At 31.8% G+C, this 12,617-nt stretch overlaps 1 long non-coding RNA gene across 1 annotated transcript; it reads left to right on the forward strand.

Moving 5' to 3' along the window:
- Window positions 1–1,944: 1,944 nt before the first annotated feature.
- On the forward strand, window positions 1,945–12,392 carry LOC124368799. The gene is made up of 3 exons (XR_006923004.1): window positions 1,945–2,370; window positions 11,344–11,562; window positions 11,672–12,392. It is a non-coding gene; the product is annotated as an uncharacterized LOC124368799 (long non-coding RNA).
- The last annotated feature ends 225 nt before the right edge of the window (window positions 12,393–12,617 follow it).

Consider the following 12,617-nt stretch of genomic DNA (forward strand, 5'->3'; position numbering starts at 1 on the left):
GTAGCGGGTACGGCGGTTATCGCAAGATAATCAGATCAAGCAACGTCGAGCGGGGCCGCTGCTTGGACAGGTGACCGCTGAGCGATCCTGTCCTTGCAAGCGGCCCGCCTGCCCGGCCATTGGCGGTGGTTCGGAAGTCACCTTTAAGCCGTTGATCCCCAGGTTAAGTGTTAGAGAGGACTTCTTAGCCCTAACTTCGCCTGGTAAAATAAGACATTCTTTACTTTTTTTTTAATTCAGATGATTCCTCCTACTTTTTCAGCTACGGAGTTGCGCGATCATAATTGTACTAAACTATATCAGCTGCCTTTGGTACGGCAATACCCCGTGTCAAATTTATCTGCTGGTATTTTTGCTACTTACTTGTACTCTACTTCCTGTTCTCATTTGAAGCTAAGGAAAAGAGGGTTCAGTATATCGGAGTCCTGCTAAATGTGGTAATGCTAGGGCAATTGAAGATTTCATTTGGTATTCAAGGCTCTGTATAAGACGCAGTAGTCTCTGAGCCAACAAATTCCCTCTGCACGGATAAAAGATTCAGTGCTAGCACTGACTTGACCTGCCTTTGTTTGTTGGCAATGGTGGGTTTTATATCCTTAGTATTTTTTTTTAATTCTCTATTATATTTTTATACTCGTGTCGGAAATGTATTAATTACCGTAAAGTTTTATTGCAAATCTGGACTCCATGGTAATAGTTCATCAATAACGTCATTATTTTTATTTAATTTAGGTATATTTACAGGCTTTCCCAAGTTCATCACCTACATCTCCATCCGGACTTCGCACCAGTAGTTATAGAGATGAGCAGGAGGCATGCAAATAGCTCTGCTAAACCATATAGGATATTGCTTAGCACTTCTCGCAATTGCATGTGCTAAAGGTTTGCTTATTTGTCTAGCTAAACGTGCACACTTTATATTATTTATTGCTTTGAAAATAACTCACGCAGTGGTGTTTACGTTTGGTAAAACAAATTCAAAAATTGTCATTTTTAACTCAAAATTGTAATAAAATATAGGGATTGTATGTTAGGTTTTGAGCTAGCCGATGGAAAATATTTTGAAATTAATTTATATATATATATATATATATATATATATATATATATATATATATATATATTTCGTGCCATAGATACAAATGTTGATACAGTTCAGCAGTTCAGATAGACACTGTGTATATGTGCGCACGCGCACACACACACACACACACACATTTTTTTTGCAAGATAAAATGGTTCATATCACATAGTGGCATAAAACTACTTACACGTCTTGTAATGACGTCATAGTTTTAGTGAATTGGACTTTGTTTATCGGTTAGCTCAGAGATGTGATGGAAGAATCGAATACTTAAAAGAATCGAATACGGCGTATTCAAAAGCACCCTTGTATTAGAATAATATTCGAATACAAGTATTTGAATACTTTATCTGCGTTGGGTATTTCTAAGAGACAAGTCTTTCTTCCCTCCCGTAATCCATTGTCTCTTGGTTATTTGGAATTGACCTGCCAAAAAGGTGGAAAATCCTTTGCCTTTTTGTGTCTCCTACAAACATGTCATATCCATGATTTATGAACTTCAGAAAAAATTCTTTTATTTGGTACTTCAGTCCCGTCTGAAAGATTATTTTCTATGTAAATATTCATCTAAAACCCTCCAATGAATGAATACGTCAATGTTTATGAATACGAATACAGCTCTTGAATATTTTATTTGAATACTATTAGTCTAAACGAATGAATTCATCATATTCAATGATGAATACTTCCAGAGAAATGTATTCATTTCAAAAGTATTCGAATTAAGGTATTCGAATATGCGAATACCCGGGCTGTATTCGAATATGCGAATACCCGGGCTGTATTCGAATACTATTCGATTCTCCCAAAATGCGAATGTCAAATGATTAATGTCAATGATAGTAAGCTGTCAATGTCGATAACGTTTGAAATAATAACCTCAAATTCCGTTCCGCACTGTCATTAGAAATGAAACAATAGCATGTCCTGACACTAATGTTAGTTTTATGCTTATATAAATGTAGGGATTTCCTACTTAAATAAATTTTCTTTGAGTTTTTGACATAAGTTTATTTACCATTAGTTTTTTTAGTTTGTATAATTTAGTGTAACTGTTGTGTTATTACTAGAATTTTAGTACACCTAAACTAACCTCGCTAACCTGCAAATATTGTAATAAATACAACAAGAGAGAAACTATTCACATTAATGCAATAATAATATCATAATATTAGTTAACAATTAAATCCTTTGTGTCGAAAACAGGAATTTTACGGACATTTGCCATCGTTTAGTGATATAACGCAATCTACGTTACGAAATCTGCAATCTAATCTCTTCTTCAGGTAAATGACTAAACTAATGCGTGACTACAACCTAGGTTATAGTAAACATTGGTTGGTTTGCCAGTTTAGTGTATGAAGCCTCAATTAATTTCATTTCGAAAAATTAAGTTCCCAATGTAATATGTTAGCCTTATTAAATGCTTGGTGTCAATTTACAATAACGTGACCATGGAAAGGTATGTTCATTTTTTTTCCTGAAAACTACAATTTTTCCTGAAAACAATAGTGAAGAAAAAATTCGTCGGCAACGAAAATCAAAGGAGTTACGATTTTTTGAAATCCTCTGAAAACTCTGTTTTTGACAGTACCTCTGGCAATTTTACTGAAATGATGCTGACTAGTACGTTAATCCTGTCAACGATGCCTGCCCGCTGCGCAGTGCTGCGCACTGCTTGCTCTTTTAGAAAAAAATTAACTCGAGCTTGCAAAAGTCGAATCCCAGATCACGTGATGCCCCTGATCCTCAACCCTCCAAGTGTTGTTCGACAAAATTTTGTTGGTTATTTTCCATCCTTAACGCAATAATGCCCGAAAGGCATCAATATAATACAATAATATACTTTCCCCCCAGTTTATATGCACCTGTGATAATAATACTTGGCTATAAATGCCCAACCCATGAAAAAAAGTCCATTTTTCATGGTCACGCTATTGTAAATAAATACCAAATGCTTTAATATTGATACATCCATTTCAAATAATATGTCTGCAGCATACTAATACAGAGGCAAATCAACTGGGTTAGGCCCAAATCAAAGTTGGCATGTACGTCCTTGCAAACTATTTGGTCAGTTCAGCATAGGTCACACAAACTATGACGCAAAAATAAATAGAAACAACCTGATTTCGAGGAGTTCCTGAAGATCCAAACTCAGATATCTAGTGATAGGCCTAGCACTATGTTTATAGCACAAAGTATTTGGGAGACCAATAGTCTTGCTAGTTGTCTCTGAATTTTTTTCTTAAGTAGTTGTGTGATCTGCCAACTTCTGACTATCCAAATACACTTAGACTATTTATAGTTTTTATAGAATACAAATTAACTGTCAAATTTTATAAAGCTCAGTTAGTGTTGAAAGCTTTGATGACAAACTTTAGTAATTCTAACTAGGCCTTTTTAAAAATCAATCTGATGTAAAAGTTTCAGATATATCACAATTTTCTATGAAGAAGATTTTAAAGAAACCGTAAACGGCAAAAACCTTATCATAATCAAAGGGTTAAAGATATATTTCTCTTATTACCAGCCAACATCAAGAATCAGCTTCGGATTATTTGAAATCTAGTAACACTACTTGTAAAAGTCCCTACTTGACAAACTTTAATCAATACTTGTAGGATTAAATATCAATACACCAAATGTAAAGTAATAGACAAGTTCACAATAATTTTATTTTGTTAAAATTAAATCAGTTTACTGCATATCTTATACCTATCTTTCTCTTTTGGTTGGTTATATAAGCTTTTATATCTTATGTCAGCTCAATTACCCGTCCACTAATTGCCAAACCTTTTGTATAGTTACAACAACCCCATTTTCATCCATCTCAGTTTAAATTGAAATAACACACTATATTGATGTTCTACAGAATTGTTTGGTAAAAAGTAAGATTAACATTTTAATTGACATTGATAAGAAAAATTACAAACTGAGCTGATTTATTTTGTCAACTCTCTAAGTTGTTGAAGTATAGATCTATTGTTTAGTTATCCCTATCTGTAGCCCTTCATCGTAGTTTCTTGTGGCCCTTGCTAGATGGGCTTAATTACTTTAAATATGAGTGATGGTTATAATGCAGACAGTGTACGTTTTATATTGGTTATTGAGTTGTTAGATTAATAAAAATTGGTTATTGAGTTGTTAGATTAATAAAAATGCTATTCTGAGTATTTAATAAAACTGATTGGAAACGGGTATTTAATATTATCCCGGATTCAAGTTTTAGTATCTCAGATCACTGGCCTGACATATCACTTCCAATGACATATTTTAAAAAAGAAACACTATTTTTACAAAAAATTTCATTTGTAACCATTTGAGTGTTACTAACATCCTGATGCCTATTGAAAAGTACTAATGTCCGGATATCAGGACATTCCGAATTTTGTTTTTGTACATTTAAATTAAATTAGTTGTATTTACTTTATATATATGTATATATATATATATATATATATATATATATATATATATATATATATAATTTCAATAAACATTGAATCGCAAAAAGTACTTGCTCCGCCGGGAGTCGAACCCGGATCTCTCACTTGCCGGGTGAATGTGCTACCATTACACCACAGAGCGCTTACTTTTTCCGATTCAATTATTTTGTATTCGGCCGTATCTGTCACATATGTGTTTAAATAAGCAAACTAACATATGATCGGAAGACCAAATACCTGTCAAATGACTTTTATTTACGTTAAATTGTATAAATGGCAATAGCCTTATTTAATTTCAATAAACATTGAATCGCAAAAAGTACTTGCTCCGCCGGGAGTCGAACCCGGATCTCTCACTTGCCGGATGAATGTGCTACCATTACACCACAGAGCGCTTACTTTTTCCGATTCAATTATTTTGTATTCGGCCGTATCTGTCACATATGTGTTTAAATAAGCAAACTAACATATGATCGGAAGACCAAATACCTGTCAAATGACTTTTATTTACGTTAAATTGTATAAATGGCAATAGCCTTATTTAATTTCAATAAACATTGAATCGCAAAAAGTACTTGCTCCGCCGGGAGTCGAACCCGGATCTCTCACTTGCCGGGTGAATGTGCTACCATTACACCACAGAGCGCTTACTTTTTCCGATTCAATTATTTTGTATTCGGCCGTATCTGTCACATATGTGTTTAAATAAGCAAACTAACATATGATCGGAAGACCAAATACCTGTCAAATGACTTTTATTTACGTTAAATTGTATAAATGGCAATAGCCTTATTTAATTTCAATAAACATTGAATCGCAAAAAGTACTTGCTCCGCCGGGAGTCGAACCCGGATCTCTCACTTGCCGGGTGAATGTGCTACCATTACACCACAGAGCGCTTACTTTTTCCGATTCAATTATTTTGTATTCGGCCGTATCTGTCACATATGTGTTTAAATAAGCAAACTAACATATGATCGGAAGACCAAATACCTGTCAAATGACTTTTATTTACGTTAAATTGTATAAATGGCAATAGCCTTATTTAATTTCAATAAACATTGAATCGCAAAAAGTACTTGCTCCGCCGGGAGTCGAACCCGGATCTCTCACTTGCCGGGTGAATGTGCTACCATTACACCACAGAGCGCTTACTTTTTCCGATTCAATATATATATATATATGCTATATATATATATATATATATATATATATATATATAGCATATATATATATATATATATATATGCTATATAATATATATATATATATATATATATATATATATATATATATATATATATATATAGCATATATATATATATATATAACATATATATATATATATATATGCTATATCTTTGAAATATGGGTTTTCATTGACATTTTTTTATATAAATATACTACAAATTATCATTTTCAAAATGCGTATAAAATCAAACGCAACTCTTATAGTGTCATAAAATTGTATTTTTATTGTAAAACCAATACAAATTTGTGATTTTTAGTTTTATCTGTATTTTAAAGTGAAATAAAAAATTTTACATCTGAATTTCAGTAAAGAATGTTATTTCTATTCGAATAAGAAAAGAAATGAAATAAATTGCTCTAATTTTGATTTTGAATATTTTATAAGATTCAATGCCACAGGTTATAAACTTTATTTTTATGAAAAAACATCATCCCTCTATCACTTATAGAATTTGAAAATGTTCTTTTCTTGTAAACCACAAGACTTAAACACACAAAAACTCCCACCCCTCCACCCATCACGGAAAACATTTTTCACTTTCAGCAAGTTATATCAAGGTATACACTAGGGTATAATATAAAAAAATTGCTTGTATATAAAAAGTTTACTTTTTTAACTACTCACATTTAATTTAATTTCAAAGTGTAATCCTCATGCCCTCCCCTTTACACATCCCCTTTTTAATTAATCACCATCCCATGCACAGTAATTCATGCTGTGTAACTCACACTGTGCCAAACTGACTGCTAAACAGCTGTATGGCTGTTAGAAGTTTACAAACACACATATCCTCCTGAAAATAGGATAATTATAATTAAATATTATATTGATAAATACCTAGTCCCAAGTTATGAAACAATAATTAAAAATTGCCTAATAGAGAATTTGTTTTCATGTTTATCTTGTCAACTAGTTTTATACTGTTTTTAATGTTATACCACTTTTAAGTTATATTTTTAGATATTTTTTACTTCACACTTTACATTGACTTTGTTAATTGAATTATTGTAAATGCATAACAGCAATGAAATTTCTTGATTCTTGAATATTATTTATATATTGTTAAATAATCAATTTTTCATTTCATTTCATTTTCATGCTAATTGACATAGTCTCATTTAAGTATCGTTGAAACAACTGCTGCTAGCAAAAGTTTGCTTAATTTTTAAGTACATATTTAGCTTAAAACTCATACAGTAAACTCATATAATATGTACCGCAATTCAAATTTGCAATGTAATAACTGTTTGTTTTGCATAAACAAATTTTTACTTTATGTACATTTTCAATACGATCGTTGAGCTTAAATATTTTGCAGAATTTTTTATGAAAGCTTTAGCCGCTCTAGTAAGTTGAGCTATAGTGAGTGGTGTTACTAGCTGTGATAAGACGACATACTTAAAGTTCAACGAGGAGGTTATACCATTTAACCTGTTTCTATGTATCTTTTTTTTGTATGTTCAGTATCTTTTCCGAAACTACTGAATTTTTTTAACGTTTGGTCAAGTATCTGACTAGTAAATTACTTAGAGGTTTCACATACAAACTCATGTGGAGAAGGCAGACATAGCAAATTGCGGGGATGGCTTTTTCTTATAATGACTGCAACTTACCTCACAAATGCAAGGAAATCACTTTTTGTATTTGGTTTGGAATAATGTCCCTATTGGATGAAACATTGATTTTTAATCCGTCCTATAGCAATGAGATAGGATTGAGTGCGGATTTTGGAATTTTTCAAATCACTATAAGTTTTTTCATAGCTACTATAAGTTTTTTAGTCTACATCAGGGTTCAAACATCACTGCCTTCAAAAACTGTGTGGTACCATCTCTGAGTCACTTTGGTTGTCTCAGATTAAATTCTTTTTAAACTTTTTAGTTCCTTGATTTGATTACAGGTTTTTGTATTTAGTTTATTTTTATTTTAAGAGTTATTATCGTCTGTTGGTGAGTAAAAATATTATCAATAGTTAATGTCACTTGTTCAATAAAATAGCACATGTGATAAACAATTATTGAAAACTTACAATGGTATCATATTACAAACTAAATACACAGTAGATTATTTCTGTTCAGAATTGCTGGTACCTGTCTCTTGATGCTTTACTCTTGATACTTACAAAATGGAAATAGTTTTACTTCTCTGTTTTCATCTCAATATATCGTTTGGTAATCTAGCAAGCGATTATGTGATCTGGGGTTCATAAACACCAATTTGATTTTTGTTACCAAGCGTATATCTATTTAATCTGCAAATCGCTTCAGAGAATTGGAGTTTGTAAGACTTTTGCTTGAATGGAATAATGCAAAATAAGGTATGCTCAAGCTTGTATAGTATTTAAAACTTTTTGGAAGCTATAAAATGCCTTACCCCAAGGGAAAGGCAAAGTTAAACTCTTGCAGCATGCTCACAGGGGTTTACTATGCTATTGCAGTTCATCTATACTATAGTATATTTATTTTAAACTTTTGTCTAAATGGGCGTCAACAATAAACCATAGTCAGTTTTGGTCTGTTCTCTGACTTTGATAGTGATGTACAATACTTTTAAACAGTCCAACCCTCCTTCACAACTAAAATTAAACATTTTAAAGGTAACATCTTTTATTTTCGTTTCCTAATAATACCATTGGAAGAAATACATAATAAACAAAAAATCAACAAACATGCTTTTTTACTTTTGTTAAAAATGTATACAGGATTTGAAATATTAATATGTTTATGATATTGAACTATAGTATATACATTATAGTAATAATGTGTATCAGAAATGGGTTCCCCTATTATACATATTGTATTTAATCTGACTAATTTTATTAGTTCTATAAAAAACTTATTAGTTTCTCTTGTAACTGTAGCAATTTTGTACCGTGTATAAAATTATGTAAACATATATTGAGCATACTAAGTAAAAGATTATTTATCTAAGTAATATTTTAAATTAACAATTTATTGAATTAATGTTCTTATTATTGTACAATTTTATTGATATTCCCCTAAAACTGTTATACTTGTAATTTGTTTACTTCAAAGTATAACAATCTTTTTTTTAATTTTCTTTTCTCTGAGAAACTTACCAAATTATATTTATCTACTGTTGTACTCAGCATTTATTTACATGATATTTGAGATACAGTAATGGCATCAATGTATAGAATATTCAGACTAAGAAAATGATATTTTAAGAAGATATTTAAAAAATGTCTTGGATCAGTTTTCTTCTACTGAAGGAACTCCTCAAAGTTATAGAATGGACGCTTGATCAGCCATTCAGCCAAGTTAGATCAGTGGTTTTTCTTGAGCACTTCACATATCTGTTAGCAAAAGGTTGCTGGCAGCTTGATTCCCATGTATGAGGGCTTCCTTTCATAAAGAGTAGTGCAAGTGTGGGCAAGATGTATTTAGAAGTTGTTCTTGTGTTATATGCATGGATGTCTTGGTCTCTAGTTTGCAGCACTGCCTCTCTAATATAAAATCTTATTATGGTCATGATTTTCAGGCTTAAACAGCTTCTCTGCAACTGTCTCTGATTTTAGTCCATGTAAAATTCTTACACCCTTTTTTGCAGCAAAAGGATGAAGTGAAGGTTTTTTACTGACGTTCCTTCCTTGAACCATGTGACCTGTAAATTTGAACATTTAAATTTGATTCTGAACAAACATACAAGACCTGTTGTTATAATAGTACAAATGTTTTTATGAATAGCACAGCATGATACAAAACTATAAAAATTATTGTCTTGATATGGTTTGTGTAAAAAAGCAGGTTTGGGGTGAAATGAAAAAGCACAACTAATTCCTTTGTTTGCATATTTTTATATGGCTTTTAGTTTTACATTTATAGATTTTATATGGAGTGCCAATCTGTTTATAACTGTAATAACTTGTTGTTTAGTTATTACACTGGTACAAAAAGTTTACAAAAGGGTAAATCAATTATTTACATTACTGCCATCGTGGTTTCAATAAATTGGACTTCACGTAAATGTCACCATCTCTCTGTCAACTCAATATTACCTTCAACATTGCCAGTTGTATCTATGCACAAAACCTATACAAATATACTTACATATGGTAAAGTAATGATCAATGAAAATGTATTTTCTTTATTAACTTTTATATGTTTGAAACAAATACAAATTAAACTTTTCCTTTGTTTTTAGTTCTCAGGCATAATAAGTTCTAAGGCCTGCATTGTAACAATGCTGCAACTCAAAATGTTTATGGCTAGAGAATTGTTCAGTAAAAACGACATACAGATGGATATACAGCAAACCAGAAAGAACTGGAATAGTGTATACGGGCACTTAAGGACTCATATTTATAGTAATTTTTAAATTGTTTTTGGTGTAAGGAATTACCTCCTGATGTTTTGTGTAATGTAAAAAACAATCTTTATAAAACATTAATTACTTTGATTGGGCAAAAGAACTGTTTCTTGAGGTATTGAGCCGTACTTATAGGCATTCTGTACATTAAAATAGATTTAGAGATTCACAGGAGGAGCCTTTTTTTAAAGACATTGAAAATGAATAACCTTTACAAATCTATATAGATATTTTTTTAAAGAAAGTCGTGTTAGTTACACCATTTATAACTCGAGAATGGCTGGATCGATTTCTGTGTTTTTGGGTTTTCCTTTGTCTGGAATAGGATAATAAGTATTAATAATATGATATTTTATCAATAAAAATAATAAAAGAGGCAAAACATTTGTGATAATAGTGATGTGTTATAACAAAATGCAAGTGACAGTTCACGTAATGATTTCTATGATTTGTTTTTAATTAACGTTAAGTTCAGAGGTAATGTGTTTGTTTAGTGCAAGAATTATTCTTATTAACAATGCCCCGACTGAGAAGGTCTAATCTTTCCTGACAAAGCCGTAATGCAGTTAGAATTCGAAACATCACAAAAGAAAGCACTGAAGAAGAACAAGAAGTTGCACAAAAAGAAGGGCGCCGCGTTAGTATGGTCAGACTCCGTGTTTCTCAATAATGAGAGCAAAGAGAGGCAGCCCGTGAAACGGCTTGTTTGGCAAAGCAAAATGGTCGAGCAATTCTCAGAGATCAACAACTAGATAATTTTCTACGTGTAAGAAGAGATTATTCAAGTATTGATTTTAATCGAGCAGCTTTAATTGACTACAGCTTGAATGCTTCTGTTTGCATGGGGCCAATGAACGTTGTTTGCGAGCATTGTGACACATTGAAGTATTCTGGAGAAACGTCAGTATTGTGCTGTCTTGGTGGCAAAGTGAAACTGCTAATTTTGACTCCGCCACCTGAGCCAACATTGCTTTGTGGCGAAACAACAGAATTACAAAACTTTTTAGCGAATACTCAGAAATACAATAGTTGTTTCCAAATAACTTCATTTGGAACAGATATTATTGAGGAAGTTGGATATGATCCAACATTCAAATTATTTAGAAATATAACTACTATACTTATCCATACAAGAAATCTCATCCAGTAAACACAACATTAGACATATAACATTCTAAATAAAAAGTGTTTTAAAATAAGTAATACTGACTTTGCTTTTGATTTTATAGATACAAGGACAGATTCACCATTGAATTGGATGGAATTGGTTGCTGCAATCCTCATTGTTGGTGAAAACTTGAAAACACTGCTTACACGTCGCGATGCTGGGCAACTGCAACAAATATCTGAAACACATTGTTCGTATGACACATTGCAATGCCCGCTGATGTTTTGGCAAGGAGAAGATGGATATTGTTTCAATATCAAAATGAGAAATCCATTGAATGGTGAGTATAAATATCATTAGTTTAACTGTTTAGTTTTAGTTAAAAAAGAGTAAAATATACGCATGTAAGTTTTACTTACAAAATAATAATTCAACTGTTGTAATTTCAGGTGAGGAAACTACCAGGAAGGCAAGCTCGATGAATTATTACACATATCGTTTGATGATTTGTCAAAATGCTGACTACTATTTCCTGCGATTTCGTCGATTCTGCAATATTGTGTTGGACATGTACTTCAAAATCGAAACGGAGCGCTTAACTTTCATTCGGTTGAACCAAACCAAACTACGTTTGGAGGTGTATATCCATTTACGCAATGCAATTAGCACTGAAGGAAATGCAGCTAATATTGGTGAATTGACTACTCTGCCGGTGACGTACATAGGTAGTCGATGTCATATGCATGAATATGCCCAAGATGCAATGACATATGTTAGTTATTACGTTGGCCAGATCTCTTCATTACTTTTACGTGTAATCCAAAAGTGTGATTTGGATTTGTTTTTAAATGATAATAGTGAAACTGAAAGTGCCTTGAATGTATGGAAAATTAAGACAGTTATATTTTTAAGGATGAAATTTTATATTATATTTGTGTATTTGTATATCATTGTAAGACGTATTAAAAGAAGTATTAAATGTAACAATTGCAGTTCTGTACTCTATCCCAATGAGTGTGATCTTAGAATCACTTTTTTACTGATTTAAAATTTAATGGTAAATTACTTAGATCAAGTGAAGATGTATTGAAAATTGTAAAATATTGTTATTTTCTCAAGGTATCTAAAACAAATGTGACCACTTCTGAATTGACATAAAGAGTTTGTAACGATTTTACTGGTAGTATTTTCAAGGGACATTTAACTAATGACGAATTCACTGAGAGCCACGATTTACTTTTGATTAAAACGGAGACTAAAGTATTAAAAAAAATAATACCTTATCACATTGCAAAACAAAAAACTTTGGAAATAAAAAAAAAAATTCAACTTGGGAATAAGGCGAAAATTAACAAAACTTATTAAAAATGGTTTTTTTACCTTTAATGTCTTAAG

Source organism: Homalodisca vitripennis, chromosome X (genome assembly GCF_021130785.1).
Source record: "Homalodisca vitripennis isolate AUS2020 chromosome X, UT_GWSS_2.1, whole genome shotgun sequence".
Lineage (NCBI taxonomy): Eukaryota > Metazoa > Arthropoda > Insecta > Hemiptera > Cicadellidae > Homalodisca > Homalodisca vitripennis.